This window comes from Hevea brasiliensis, chromosome 8 (assembly GCF_030052815.1).
Source record: "Hevea brasiliensis isolate MT/VB/25A 57/8 chromosome 8, ASM3005281v1, whole genome shotgun sequence".
In the NCBI taxonomy this organism is placed as follows: domain Eukaryota; kingdom Viridiplantae; phylum Streptophyta; class Magnoliopsida; order Malpighiales; family Euphorbiaceae; genus Hevea; species Hevea brasiliensis.
In genome coordinates this window covers 55,179,416-55,196,155 of record NC_079500.1, presented here as the reverse complement: position 1 = coordinate 55,196,155, position 16,740 = coordinate 55,179,416, and positions in this window count along the sequence as shown.

Here is a 16,740-nt window from a genome sequence, read left to right as displayed (position 1 = left end):
TCAACATCTTAGGTTGACTAAGGAAATAATAGAATTCCATGAATTAATTATTAAGCATTATCGTTAAAGACAGTTTAAATGAGTACTGAAACACTTCAAATTATGTGTTTCAGTTAGCAAAGACTCAGGGAAAGGGAAGAAAACACTGAGTCAGAGCCAAGAGACAGTTATCAGAGGTTTGTGCATAACAGTTATTTCTTTTGAATTTTTCAATTGAAATAAATTATGATTATTTGTATGTTATTGTTTTAAATTATGTTTGTGCACAATAATTTTAATTTCTTATTTTCTACTTAAAAATTTAATTGAACATTATAGTTTTAAATTGTCCGTGCACAATACTTTTATATTCACTACTTTTATCAGCAAATTTATTTGGAGAAATGAGTTATGAATAATTTTTGATTGTTTTGGTTTTGAGAATATTATTTGGAAATTATTGTGTTGCCAACTTTGCAAATGGAAATTTTGAGATAAAATGTGATTTGTGGTTTGTATGAAATATTGTGATTTGCAATTATTTTGATTCACACTTGGCATGACACTGTTACTATATTCCTCCCTCTTTGACTTATCAGTCTGGGGTGAGTGTGATTATGTTCCTCCCTCTTTGACTTGTCAGTCTGAGGTGAGTGTGGATGAGTACTCATTATTTAGCTAGCTTCCTCCCTCATTCATTTCGATTATTGGGGTGAGTGTGCCTTGTCGTGGTGTACAACACGGCATGTGCGGAAAAACTGTGTCATGACCTAAATTGTGTTATTGATTGGCAACACTGTATTATTCAGTTGTTTGATCAAATTGTGTTATGGATTGGCAAAACTGTGTTATTCAGTTATTTAATCAAATTGTGTTATTGATTAGCAACACTGTATTATTCAGTTATTTGATCACATTGTGTTATGGATTGGTGAAACTGTGTTATTCAGTTATTTGATCAAATTGTGTTATTCATGGGCAAAACTGTGTTATCCAGTTATTTGATCAAATTGTGTTATTGATGGGCAAAATTGTGTTATTCAGTTATTTGATCAAATTGTGTTATTGATTGGTAAAACTGTATTATTCAGTTATTTGATCAAATTGTGTTATTGATTGGCAAAACTGTGTTACTCAATTATTTGATCAAATTTGTGTTATATGAACTTTGTAAATTATGAAATGGAATTGTGAATTATTTGATTTGTGAATTATGAATAAAAGATTTATATATCGCATTTCAAATTGTTATTGTGCACCACTGAGTAAATTTTACTCAGCGATAGCTTTCATTCTTTGTCATGAGTAGACAGTGAGCAGAGCGTGCTAGTACTATACTGAGAGATCATCGGGTATATTGAGTATACCATAGTTTGCATTTTATATTGTAATGTATGTTCACTGTATGTATATAGTATTCTTGGTTTTGAGCAGTTGTAAATTAAAATTATACATTGAAGTTGTAAAATAAATTGTAAATTATTTTGGTTTGTAAATATTGTAATATATTTCTTTTATCTCAGCCTTTGGAAATATTGAAAAATTATTGTGGATTTGAGTTGAGAAACATATTGTGTTGACAAAATGTTGGAGTTTGAGATTGAGAAATATGTTTGAAGTGCTTTTTATAGGTTTTTGAAGAACTGTTTTATTCAAAATATAGATGGCACTCTGCCAAAATTTTTACAGAAATTACTAATAATTCAAATGTGTTAGCTGTTTCACTTCAATTCAAAAAAGTTTTTAACACCTGTAAATAGTGCTCACCACTGTAAAAAGAAGTAAGAAAAGTTTTAAAATCCCTTGTAGTGTATTTAATGGGTTATCAGTAGACGAAGTTGGTAATTCATTAGGTATACTACAGGATCATGTTATGCCTTACAGAGGGGTAGGGTGTGACATGGGGAGCGCCAGTGTTGTTTGTCAAGAAGAAGGATGGCACTCTCCGCTTATGTATTGACTATTGGCAGTTGAATAAGGTAACAATAAAGAATAGATACTCATTGCCTTCCATTGATGATTTGTTTGTTCAGTTGAGGGGTGCAGCTATGTTCTCCAAAATTGACCTGAGATCAGGTTATTATCAGCTGAAAGTACAAGAGCAGTGTATTCCTAAAACTGCCTTTAGAACCCGTTATGGCCATTATGAGTTCTTGGTTATGCCATTTGGGTTAACTAACGCTCCGGCTGCTTTTATGGATCTGATGAACACTATTTTCAGACCATACCTCGACCAGTTTGCAGTGGTGTTCATAGATGATATATTGGTTTATTCGAGGTGTGCAAAGGAGCATGATAGACACCTGCACTATCACACCTTACCCCTCTGTAAGGCATAACATGATCCCGTAGAATACCTAATGAACTACCGAACTTCACCTATCGATAACTCATTAAGTACCCTACAAGGGATTTTAAAACAATTTTCTTATTTTTAATAAGTGGTGAGTATTTTCTAATAGGTATTTAAAACATTTAGTTAAAATTAAAACAAGTTAATATTTTTAGCCCATTTTATTTTTACGCAAATTTTATAAAAATTTTGACAGATTTCCTTCTGTATTTTGAGAAAACGGTTCTTCAAATACCTGAAATAAAAACACTTCCAATAATTTTCTCAACAACGAGTTCAATTTCACAATCAAACTCAGTCAATTTCAACAACTCCACAATCATTTCAATCAATTTCTTAAGTTCAAAATTCAATAATCCTCAAGGTACTGTCAATGAATTTCATACATTCATATTTCTTTAAAGATAAAAAATTTATATATACATCATACAAAATTTACATTAAGAAAATCCAAACTAAAATTTATTACGAATTTTATACAGATTTGGTACAAGCTGCTCAAGACCCATTTCCACATGTCCATACATTTCTGTGCATTACATACATCAAAATAAATATTTATAATCAGGGTATAAATTGTACCCGATAGCTTCAAAGCAGGAAGATCCTCAATCCTCAACAGCTTAGTCTGCTGCTTCTCTAGTCTCTATATCTGCGACAGCAATAAAAGCTATCGCTGAGTACTAGGACTCAGTGGTGCACAACATACTAAAATAATCTTTATGCAGAACTTAAATAACATTTATTGGAAAATTTGACTGAACATGAGAATTAAATACAAATCATGCATTATGAGATTTTAATCCCAAAAAATTTCATTTTGAAGTATCGAATCACATTTCATAAAACTCACAGTTAGATCATGCCATTCGAAACAAATAGAATCTCAATAGCCAGAGGCTAAAGAGAAATCACATCACAAGGCTAGCAAGCTCAAATATATGGATATCCATTCACGTCCTCTTCTACTGGCACACCTCAGCACTTCTCCAGAGAAGGAATCAAAATTCGAAACTAATTACCCCTACTAGTCGTGCTAGTGAGGTGTTCAAATATATGATCATGACACTGTGGTTTCAAAACTTATCTTAACAATTTGCTAAACATTGTCATTTCAAATATACACAATAACTTTCAACAATTTAAATCAAAATATCATAGATAATGTCACAAATAAACTTTCACAATTCAAAGCAAAAGTAAAATACATATTTCATTCACTTTATCAATGAATTTTAAAGCATAGTGATGTTGTGCGCAAACCTCAAGCGAGTCGCCTCTTGGCCTTGACTCGGTTCCTCGGGTTCTTTTGCGGTATTCTTTTCAACTGAAACACACAATTTTACAGTGTTTCAGTACTATAACTTAGCATAAATCCAAAAATAAATTTAACTTTACTTTTACCTAGCTCTAACGTGCTAAACTCGATGTTCTTGAAATTTTGTGTTTTAGGGTTACTATTCACTATACTATTCAAGTTAAATTGTTGACTTTCCAAGGCTTAATAGGTATGGGAATTCCAACTTCACCCACATACCACATTTTGGTCACTAAATTTGTTGGTTTTGTTTGTTTTCTCAAAACATAGGCCTTTTAGGCAAAATTGCCAATTTCCAGTTTTGGAGTCTGAAGTTGCACTGTTCCATTGGTCAATTTACTGTTAGAATTTGGCAAAACTTCCTTCATAGAAAATGTTCCCTAATGTCTTAAGTTTATTCTTCTTTTTGAATCACCCCAATTGGAGTTTTGTAGCTCAAGTTATAGCCATTTGAACCATAGCTACCGGATTGGACACAAACTAGAATTCTGGGCAATTTTTGGTGCTGGCAGATTTGGGTCACCAACTTGGGTAGGCAAAATGACTTGGTTAATGGCATAATTTGGGTTTGTGTTCTTCATGAAAGTTTTAGGTCTATATCTCATCTAAACACTGGTAAAATTTCAGGTCATATTGACCTGCCTAGCTCAAGTTATGACCAAATGAACAAACACTATTCATTTGATCAGTTTGTACAGAGGCAGGCTGCAATTTTCCAACATTGGTCAATTTGTTCACTAGGTTTTGGTCGCTTTTTGGACATGCTTCCTAAATGAAAATTGTGTCATTTAGTGTCTATTTTCATTCCCAATTGGTCCCATACCAATTGGACTTGTAAAATTTCATTTTTGGTCCTTCAAATGTAATTTGGTCATGCTGCCACACTCCCTTTGAATTTGGTCAAAGACACCATTTACAAGTTTCTCACATTTTTTGTCTCCAACCCTAAGTGTCCCAAAACCCTAACTACACAAACTCTTGCATTTAACTACTTTCAAAGCATATAAACACAATCTTTCAACTCATTCAAGCATCCTAACATGTTTAAATCAATTAAACTCATGCAAAACCTACCCCTACATAGGCAGGCCGAAATTCACATATAATCCTCCAAAAATTGTTTTCTTTTCCATTTTTCATAATTTCTAAGTTCACTTAAACTAAGAACACATGTATTAACTAAAATTTTAATTAAAAGAACTAACCTCACTTTGATGTTAAATCTTCAATTTTATTCTTCTTTTCTTCTTTTTTTTTTCTTGATCAATCTTCTTCTCAAGTGAGGTTAACAAGGTTTAACTAAGAGGATTACACTTCTATGGTTGAATTTGTGGTTCCTTCAAGCTCAAAAATGAGCTTTCATGGGGGACTAGTAAGGGAGAGAAGGAAGAGAGAGATGGTCGGCTAACTTGAAGAAGATAGACTTTTGTTTTATTTTTTTTTCTTTTCTTTTTTGTTTTTATCCTTATGGAAGACCCAAAAATCTAATTATTTAAATATATTAATTATTATTTTTATGGCATCATGCATGATGTCATGCATGATGTCATCACCTTTTTAACTTTTTCATTTTCTTCTTTTTTTTTTCTATTTATTTTTCTATTAGTTATTTAATTTAATTCTCAATTCTGAAATTTTTTTTTCTCCAATTTTATTTGACAGTTAGGTCAGGAGTTAGCTCTCGGGGTCAATTGACCAAATTGCCCCTCGCCGGTTCATCCCGATTTGCAAATAATTCAATATTTCTTCTGGCACCCTGACCTAATTATTTGACTGACTTAACAATTCTTTTTCGTGATTTTCTCTTTTCCACTATGTTCATAATGGTCCTAAGGACCGCGGCGTCATATTTTACGGTTCGAAATTTGAGTTTAAATCGACTTTGCAGTCATTCTCGAGAAGGTCACCCATCGCTGTGACTCTCAGCTTGTTTAACTTCTTATGTTTTGTTTTTCTTATTTACACTTAACTAATTGAACATTACTAATTATTTATGTTTATAGCTTCTCTAGTTGTCTTAAGTATGGTTCTAATCCCCTTAATTGTCCGGACCGACACCGGTCACCCGAACAGTGAAATATACCAGGCTATGCAAATAGGGGTGTTACAATTCTCCCCCCTTTGAATAAATTTCATCTCAAAATTTTACCTGGTCTCAATCTCTGAACAGTTGTGGGTGCTGTCTTCTCATGTCCTCCTCTCGTTCCCAAGTAGCATGATGGTTCCACAGCATTTTTACCAACGGTATTCGCTTGTTCCGTAGCTGCTTCACCTCATAAGCTAGAATCTCTATGGGTTCTTCTTCATATGTGAGGTCTGGATTTACTTCAATTTCCTCTACTGGTAGTACATGAGATGGGTCTAATCGATACCTCCTCAACATAGACACATGGAAGACATTATGTATCTTCTCTAACTCTGGAGGTAGTGCCTAACGATATGCCAAGGGACCCACTCTTTCCAAAACCTTGTATGGCCCAATGAAAAGAGGACTCAGTTTCCCCTTTCTGGCGAATCTCATAATTCTCTTCCAAGGAGAAACCTTGAGGAAAACTTTCTCACCCACTGCATACTCAATATCCCTTCTCTTCAGATCAATTTAGGACTTCTGACGGTTTGATGCAGTCTTAAGTTGATCTCTGATCACCCTGATCTTCTCTTTAGTTTGCTAAACAATTTCGGGTCCAATCATCTTTCTTTCACCCACGTCATCCCAACACAATGGGGTTCTACATTTTCTGCCATACAAAGCTTCATATGGAGGCATCCCAATGCTTGATTGGTGGCTGTTGTTGTAAGCAAACTCAATCAAAGGCAAGTGTGTATCCCAACTGCCCTCAAACTCAATCACACAAGCCCGTAGGATGTCCTCCAAGATCTGAATTACCCTCTCAGACTGGCCATCTGTCTGTGGGTGGAATTCAGTACTGAAGTTCAATCTAGTTCCTAAGGCTCTCTGAAGACTACCCCAGAATCTAGAAGTGAACCTAGGATCTCTGTCTGACACGATGGATACTGGCACTCCATGTCGTCTCACAATCTCATCAATGTACAACTTGACCAATCTTTCTAAACTGTAGTCCATCCGGACTGGCAGAAAATGAGCAGACTTGGTTAGTCTATCAACAATGACCCATATTGTATCATGACTCTTCTGTGTCCTTAGAAGTCCCATCACAAAATTCATCGTTATTCTCTCCCATTTCCACTCTGGTACTGTAGTGGATGTAACAATCCGGCAGGTACTTGATGCTCTACTTTTACTTATTGACAAGTTAGGCATTTAGAAACAAACTCTGCCACATCTCTTTTCATACCCATCCACCAGTAATGCTTCTTTAGACCTCTATACATTTTTATGCCACCAGGGTGCATGGCAAAAGGAGACTCATTTGCTTCCTTCAAAATGATCTTCCTCAAGTCAACAACATTAGGAACACATATTCTGCCCTGGTGTAGCAGTAGACCATCATCTCTGATTGAGAATTCTGGTTTCTTGCCCTGCTGGACTTCTTCCAACGACTTACGATACTTCGATCATTACGAGCGACCATTACGATCGATCAATCAACACTGGCTGTACATGCCATGCAACTGCTATCTGCCCATCATCATTAATCTCTAAACTGGCATGTAATGATCTCAACTCATGTACCAAAGATAAAGGAGTAACCCGTAGACATGCCATAGTCTTGCGACTTAAGGCATCAGCCACAACATTAGCTTTCCCTGGTTGATAGTCTATCAGATAATCATAGTCTTTTATTAACTTTAACCATCTCCTCTGTCTCAAATTCAGCTCTTTCTGGGTGCCCAAATACTTCAAACTCTTATGATCTGTGTAGATGTAGCACTTCTCCCCATACAAATAATGTATCCAGATCTTAAGAGCAAACACAATGGCTGCAAGCTCCAAATCATGTGTTGGATAGTTCCTCTCATGCTGTTTTAGCTGGCGTGATGCATAGGTAATGACATTTCGATCTTGCATCAGTAAATAGCCTAACCCATTGTGAGAAGCATCACTATAAACTGTATATTCTTTACCCGGTATAGGTAAAGTCAGGACTGGAGCTTCAGTCAAACATCTCTTCAATTCATCAAAACTCTGTTGGCATTTATCCGTCCACTGAAATTTCACATATTTTCTAAGCAGCTTGGTCAATGGAGATGCCAACATGGAGAATCCCTTCACAAATCGACGGTAGTATCTAGCTAAACCCAGAAAACTATGAATCTCCATGACATTTCTGGGTGGCCTCCAATTAGGGACAGCTTCAATCTTATTTGGATCTACCTTGATGCCTTTTTCTGATACTACATGCCCTAAAAAAGATATTGCTTTCAGCCAAAATTCACACTTCGACAATTTGGCATATAGTTGTTTCTCCCTCAAAGTTTGCAGTACAATCTGCAGATGTTTATCATGCTCTTCTACATTCCTTGAATAAACCAATATATCATCTATGAATACCACAACAAACTGGTCGAGGTATGGTCTGAAGATAGTGTTCATCAGATCCATAAAAGCAGCTGGAGCATTAGTTAACCCGAATGGCATAACTAGGAACTCATAATGGCCATAGCGAGTTTTGAAGGCAGTTTTAGAAATATTCTGCTCTTGTACTTTCAGCTGATAATAACCTGATCTCAGGTCAATTTTGGAGAACACAGTTGCACCCCTCAACTGATCAAACAAGTCATCAATACGAGGCAATGGATATCTATTCTTTATTGTCACCTTATTCAACTGTCGATAATCAATACACAAATGGAGAGTGCTATCTTTCTTCTTAACAAACAATACTGGCACCCCCCAAGGTGACACACTAGGGCGGATAAAGCCCTTGTTAAGCAATTCTTGCAATTGCACTTTCAACTCTTTCAATTCTGCAAGTGCCATTCTATATGACATTATGGAGATTGGGTCCACACAAGGCATAAGATCAATTTCAAACTGCACTTCTCTTTTGTTAGTAGTATGCCCTAGAGCATATCATTTAGTATGTATCTTGTATATATTTTATTAATAAAAGGCATTTCCACTTTTCCGTTTACATAATATATTTATGTGTAATAGAAAAGGTCCATTGATATTTTTTTAGAAATATTATTCTTAAGTTGTTAAGAATATGAGTGACAATATTTCTAGCACAAAGTATCATAAATAGGTTCACAATCGAGGATACTTCATAATAAGGACATGACTTATCCAGAAAGATTGTATTCATGTTTGTTCCCAAGTTATTTATATGAGATATAAATAAGATGGAATGGTGAGTCTCATGCCATATAACAAACTTGATAGGCACTTATAAATGATAAGTAGGCCGAACCAGTGACACTTATGACAAGCACATGGAGTTTACTCTTGTCAATGTTTTGTCATAAATCATATCGATGCATATAATCTTTAGACTGAGATAGCACAGTTATCTTGTATATAGGTAGTTTGAGTTTGATCTGCTTTCATACTTGTACTATGTATGGGTATATGGGCATGTGTTGGCTCTGCTAGTTATATATGGAGGTAGGTGTTGATCAAGATGGAATCTGTTCCTCTAAGTAAATAGAGTTAAAATCCTATGTTCATTTAATTGTTCTTGATGTTTCAAGTTCTGGCCAGACAGATAGATTTATTCGAGAAAGAGTTTACGATGAGAAAAATCTTTTAATCAAGAACTGGAATTAAAAGAGAACATAATATTCATAGCAAATGGAGTTTGACATAAATCATGACTCACTTGAGTTGGGATTTTATGCAGAGAGATTCTAGTGCATGGTAACATATGATTATAGGTTCATTTAAGTTAAACTTTATTACTAATTGGGTGGCAATGGCATGAAATGCAAGGAGTTAACTATGGTCTATGATGTTCATAAAATGATTTAGAGAAATCATTTATGTCAAGAAAGAGTTCGATGATATTAAGAGTTGATATCATGTCTCATTGCCAATTAGTGATGAGCCTAGTAAGTCACACACATACACAAGTTATCACCTATTTAAATATGATTTAATTAATTAATTAAAGTGTTTAATTGTTTAATTAAATAGGTTTGGTTTTAATTTATATTGCAAAGTCCCTAGCATGACTTGAAACCAAATCTAGATTATTGGATGTATAATATAAGTTAAATTTATATTTAAAGTGTTTAAATATGAATTTAATTAATGAGAAATTAATTAATAGAGATTAATTAATTAATTTATATTTGATATAAATTAATTAGAAGAAGAAAATAATTATTTTGGGTTAAGAACTCAAAATTAAGACACGGGCATTTTGGTCATTTCACAGTGTGACACGTGGCACCATGAGATGGTGACACATGGCATAACACATAAGCTTGCCAAATGTTTTTTAATCATGTAAGATGATTAAAATCAAGATTAAATATAGGTTTGACACTTGGCACAATGTGATTGGGTCACTTAAACCTAGAGCTAATCAAAAGGTGACATGTGGCTAGGGTTTAATGTGTTAACCTAGCTATTTAAGTGGGGTTATGAAAAGAAAACACAACCAGCAGCCTCTCCTCTCATATGTCACGCCACTTTGAGCCTCTCCAGCTATTTCTCTTCATCTCTCATCAATTCAAAGAGATTAGCCATCAATCTCTTGAATTAAGAACACTAGAAATTGTTTCTAGTGTCCTGTTTACATCTCTAATCTCTTAAAAGGCAGAACTTGAATTTCTAATTAATAGAAAAGGCTTTAGAAGCTGTTCAAGGGCTGCCATAGGTGTTCTTGGTGTGGACAAGCTAGAGGGACAACATTTGGTGTCATGAAGACGAATATCAAAGCGCGAGACAGCTGCAGCACATCAAGAGGTTAGTGTAATCGTTCTTGATTTAATCTAGGGTTCTAAAATTAATCTGATTAATTTTAAAATCTTAAATGGCAAATACAGATCCAAAAACATATTAAAAGAGTTTTAATATGTTGTTTATCATTGAAATCAAATAGATAAAAATAAATCTTGCATGGTGCATGTGACCCTAGGTGAAAATTTTTGAATTCAATGGTATAATCTTGTGTTTTTCACGCCTGTTCCTTCAATTGGTATCGAGCCACTATATTTGCCATTTAGATTGTTGATTATATAATTTAATTGTGTGTTTGATCATGAGATCAAGAGATTCATTGCTGGTTGGATCATGAGATGTGGCGTCACACATGGAGAAGCCACCATTGGTGGCGGCAACAATGGTTCCATGGGTGATTCAAGGTTTGGCTTTTAATTCTGCAATTGTTGTATGATCTAAGGCCTATTCTTTGACTAATTAAAGTGTTTAATTAGTTGTTTTAATCACACAATTAAATTATGATTCAAATCAGAATTTTAAAAAATGTTTGAATGTGATTCAAATCTGAATTTTAAAAGTTGTTTGAATGAGATTCAAATCTGAATTTTTAAAGTTGTTTGAATCATATTTAAATCTGATTTTTTAAAATTGATTCAATAAAATTCAGATCTGATTTTTATAAAATATTTGAATGTGATTCAAATCTGATTTTTAAAAAATGTTTGAATGTGATTCAAATCTGAATTTTGAAGTTGTTTGAATGTGATTCAAATCTGAATTTTTAAATTTGTTTGAATGAGATTCAAATCTGAATTTTTAAATTTATTTGAATCATATTCAAATCTGGAATTTTAAGTTGAATATGAGATATTCAATTTAATTTAAGAATGTATGTTTTATTTAATTGTTAAATAGTGATATGCATGATGGATGATCATGGACTATAAAAGACCAATGTGATTGGATTTATTTCTTTTATGTTTCTTTGGGATTGTAAATTAATTAATTTATTTTAATTTTTTTTGGGCATGTATTATTAAGTTTGTAATATTTTTGGGTTGTAATTTCATTTATTTAAGTTCTTGTAAATTCGCCTTGGTATGCCAAGGATTACTATGTAATATTGGATTGCAAGAAGTTCAAGGAGGTCAAGAGCATTGGTGGGACCAGTGGGAGGAATTCAATATCAAGTGTTGATTATGTACTCCTTCAGCAACTCTTGTAAAATGAATGAATGAAATGCACCTAGGAATGCCCTGATTCAATTCTTGGTGGCTCAATTGAATCCCTTAGAAAGTCCATGATCATACCATATTTCTCGCTTATCCATGAATGCATGAGATGTATGGGAATGTATGCAATTATATGATATATGCATGCTAAATGGATAATGTGCAAAGTGAGACCTTAATAGTAATTAGGATGGCTATAAAATCTTCCAAACAAATGATTAAGTTGGAAATGGTATAATTAAAGTAATTATAACATAAGCCCTCTATTGGGGCAATTATTTTAAGAAATTTTAAATAGTTGCATAAGATGCAATTTATTTAAGAGATTTTCTTAAGAATAATTGTTAAGCATGAGATGTTGTAAATATGTAAATGGTTTGGTGGCCAATATTGGATGTACCTGAGGACATTAAAATTATTTGCATAATTACTGACTCAATGGGATCAACTTAACTAATGCAAGATAAGTCAATAATGGATGTACATGAGATTTTGAGCATTAGGGGCTAGGTAAAGGATTGAACCTCACATGAGATGTGATGGGCAAGGAGTTGCTCACTTATAGTTTATTGTAATTCCAATAATGGATGTACCTGAGGATGATCAATAGAATTATAAGAATTCAATCACCCACTAGAAATCCATCCAACTAGGATTTCCGTTTTCTACTTTGGAAGTGTAGGATTCGCTAAGTTAGTGGGAGGACCAATTTGATTAAAAGACCATAATCATTTTGGTTAATTACATGATACATTTACTAATTAATCTGGTTATTTTCTGCAATTAATTTTATGATAATAATGAGCACAAAACAACCACAACCATCCAATATCCTTGCAAGCATACTTGATCACAACAGGTTGTGGACCTAATCATCGATTGGCTAAGAAATTTGTAACTTGTCTTGAACCTTGAACATATAGGATATGTTCTAGATTCAAATGTTCCTGGTCCCTTACCTCCAGAGGCCACACAAGAGGAACATGAAACTTTGGACAAGTGGAAGGAGCATGATATGAGAGCTAAGTGTTACATGCTTGCTTCTATGAGTAATGAGTTCTGAAGCAACATGAGAACATGCAGTGCGAGTGAGATCCTCCTTCTCCTACAAGAGTTGTATGGTGAGCACAAAGAGAATGATAGGTATGAGATATCTAAACAGTTATTCCGTATGAGGATGTCTGAAGGACAGAATGTTGGGGATCATGTCCACAAGATGATTCGGCTGATTGAGCAGTTGGAACATCTTGACTTCAACATGGATTTCCAACTACAAACGGATTTGATCCTTCAGTCCCTTCTTGAGTCTTTTGGGAATTTTGTGACAAATTTCCATATGACTAAACAGGAATGCACCTTAGATGAATTACTCAACATGCTGCTTATTGCCCAAAAGAAAATGCCAGGCAATAAAGGGAAAGAGGTAGCTTTGGTTGCATCTTCTTCTACTGGAAAGTCCAACAAGAAGAAGGGTAATAAGAAAAAGAAACCTCAAATTCCTGGTCCTTCCAAGAAAATAGCTAAACAGAAAAGGAAGATTAAAGCTGATAAAGGCAAAGGAAAGTGTCTCCACTGCCAACAGGAAAGTGTTTCCATTGCCAACAGGAAAGTGTTTCCATTGTCAGTAAGAAAGTGTTTCCACTGGCCAGAGTATAGTAATCTAAATGAATGTAATGCCATGGTGAAAACCAACTCAAGTTCAAAATATATTTGGCACTTAAGGTTATGTCATGTTGCAGAAGATAGGATTGCAAAATTGGAGAAAATGGGGATTCTATCCTCATTGGGCTCTGAGCCTACTCCAACTTGTGAATCTTGCCTTCAAGGCAAAATGACTAGATCACCCTTTGTTGGACAAGGGCTAAGAGCTGAAAATATTTTGGAACTAATACATAGTGATGTATGTGGTCCGTTTAAAGAAATGGCTAGAGGGGTTTTCATTATTTTATTACCTTTCTTGATGATAAATCAAGGTTTGGGTATTTGTATTTGATGAAATACAAACATGAATCCTTTGAAAATTTTAAGGAATTTAAATCAAGTAGAAAATCAAACAGAAAAAGTATTAAAGCTCTTCGATCGGATCGTGGAGGTGAATATTTGATCTTGAATTTGATGAATACTTGAGAGAGCATGGCATTGTTTCTCGGTGACTCCTCCAGAACGCATACGGTGAATGGTGTATCTGAAGGAGAAATCGTACCCTATTGGATATGGTGCGTAGTATGATGAGCTATCTTGATATGCCAATCTCCTTTTGGGGATTTGCATTAGAATCGACTTTATATATTACGAATAGGATTCCATCAAAATCGGTTTCTTCCACACCTTATGAGATATGGCATGGAAGAAAACCAAGTCTTAAGCATGTTAAGATTTGGGGTTGTCCACTTATATCAAAAGTGAACAACGATAAATTGGAGACCAGGATCGAGAAAGAGGTCGATTTGTTGGATATCCAAAAGATAGTTTTGGATATTATTTTTATTTGCCTACTTCACAAAAGGTTGTGATAAGTAGAGATGCCACATTTCTTGAACAACGGTTTGTTCAAGAAGGAGGCAAAGGAAGGCGAATAGAGTTAGAATTGGAGAATTCGACCAACCTCTGCATCGGATGGATATAGATCCATCTAGTCAACCTATACCCGTTGATGAAACATCTACAATTTGTTCCTCGTAGAACAACGGGGTATCTCACCCAAAGATGAGATATGGTTTTCTTCATGAAGAAGAACAAGAGTTGTCTACTCATGAAGAAGTAGATCATGGAGATGATCCACTTACCTATGAAGAAGCTATATCGGATATAGACTCTTCAAAATGGATTGAAGCTATGAAATCGAGATTGATTCCATGTATAAGAATCAAGTTTGGGATCTTGTTGACCCACACAAGGTATTGTACCTATAGGGAACAAATGGGTTTTCAAGAAGAAAATTGGTTACGATGGAAAGGTAGAGACCTATAAGGCAAGGCTAGTAGCGAAAGGGTTTCGCCAAAGGCAAGGAATAGACTATGAGGAGACTTTCTACTTTGTTGCCATGCTTAAATCAATTAGGATTTTATTAGCAATAGCTGCATACTATGATTATGAGATTTGGCAGATGGATGTCAAAACAGCTTTTCTCAATGGATACATTGAAGAAAACATTTTCATGGAACAACCTAAGGGATTTGAATCCCAAGATGGTTCCAAGGTATGCAAGCTAAAGCGATCCATTTATGGGTTGAAACAAGCTTCGAGGAGTTGGAACATCCGTTTTGATGAAGCCATTAAATCTTTTGGTTTTATAAAAAATGAGGATGAGCCATGTGTATATAAGAAGGTTAGTGACAGTGCTATCACTTTCCTTATCTTATATGTGGATGACATACTGTTGATGGGTAATGATACAGGTATGTTGACGACTATAAAGGTATGGTTGTCAAATACATTCTCCATGAAAGACTTAGGGGAGACAACCTATATTCTTGGGATTCGCATCTATAGAGATAGAGCGAAAAGGATAATTGGTTTATCACAAAGTCTATACTTGGAAAAGGTGTTAAAGAGGTTTAACATGCTTGATTCCAAGAGAGGATTGTTACCAGTGAGACATGGTATCCACCTTTCTAAAGAGATGTCTCCAAAGACACCTGAAGAAAGAGATAAGATGGCCAGGATTCCATATGCTTCGGCTATTGGAAGTTTAATGTATGCAATGTTGTGTACTAGGCCGGATATCGCATATGCTATTAGTTTGACTAGCAGGTATCAATCCAATCCAGGTTTGGAACACTGGATAGCTGTCAAGAATATCCTTAAGTACTTGAGAAGAACTAAGGATTTATTCTTGATTTATGGAGGTGGAGACTTGCAATTGGATGGTTATACTGATTCTGATTTCCAATCAAATATCGATGATAGAAAGTCTACCTCTGGATATGTGTTCATTTGTAATGGAGGTGCGATCGGTTGGAAGAGTTCCAAGCGAGCACGATTGCAGATTCCACTCACGAGGTGAGTATATTCTTGCATCGGATCTTTGCAAAAGAAGTCATTTGGATAAAGAAGTTCATGACAGAACTTACAGAGTTCCTTCCATTGAGTCGTGAGTTCCATTACACCGTGACAACAATGGAGCGATCATCTGAGCTAAGGAACTAAGGTCTCACCAAAATCCCAACACATAGAAAGGCACTACTATATTATCCGAGATATAGTTGGGCAAGGCGATATAGCCATGCAGAAAAATAACATCAGCTGAAAAATCCAGCTGATCCATTCACTAAGCTTTTGTCACAAGTTCAGTTAGACCGACATCTTGAGAAGATGGTTCTAAGGTATTGTAATGAATGGCTCTAGTGCTAGTGGGAGATTGTTAGTAGTATGCCCTAGAGCATATCATTTAGTATGTATCTTGTATATATTTTATTAATAAAAGGCATTTCCACTTTTCCGTTTACATAATATATTTATGTGTAATAGAAAAGGTCCATTGATATTTTGTTAGAAATATTATTCTTAAGTTGTTAAGAATATGAGTGACAATATTTCTAGCACAAAGTATCATAAATAGGTTCACAATCGAGGATACTTCATAGTAAGGACATGACTTATCCAGAAAGATTGTATTCATGTTTGTTCCCAAGTTATTTATATGAGATATAAATAAGATGGAATGGTGAGTCTCATGCCATATAACAAACTTGATAGGCACTTATAAATGATAAGTAGGTCGAACCGGTGACACTTATGACAAGCACATGGAGTTTACTCTTGTCAATGTTTTGTCATAAATCATATCGATGCATATAATCTTTAGACACGAGATAGCACAGTTATCTTGTATATAGGTAGTTTGAGTTTGATCTCGCTTTCATACTTGTACTATGTATGGGTATATGGGCATGTGTTGGCTCCTGCTAGTTATATATGGAGGTAGGTGTTGATCAAGATGGAATCTGTTCCTCTAAGTAAATAGAGTTAAAATCCTATGTTCATTTAATTGTTCTTGATGTTTCAAGTTCTGGCCAGACAGATAGATTTATTCGTAAAAGAGTTT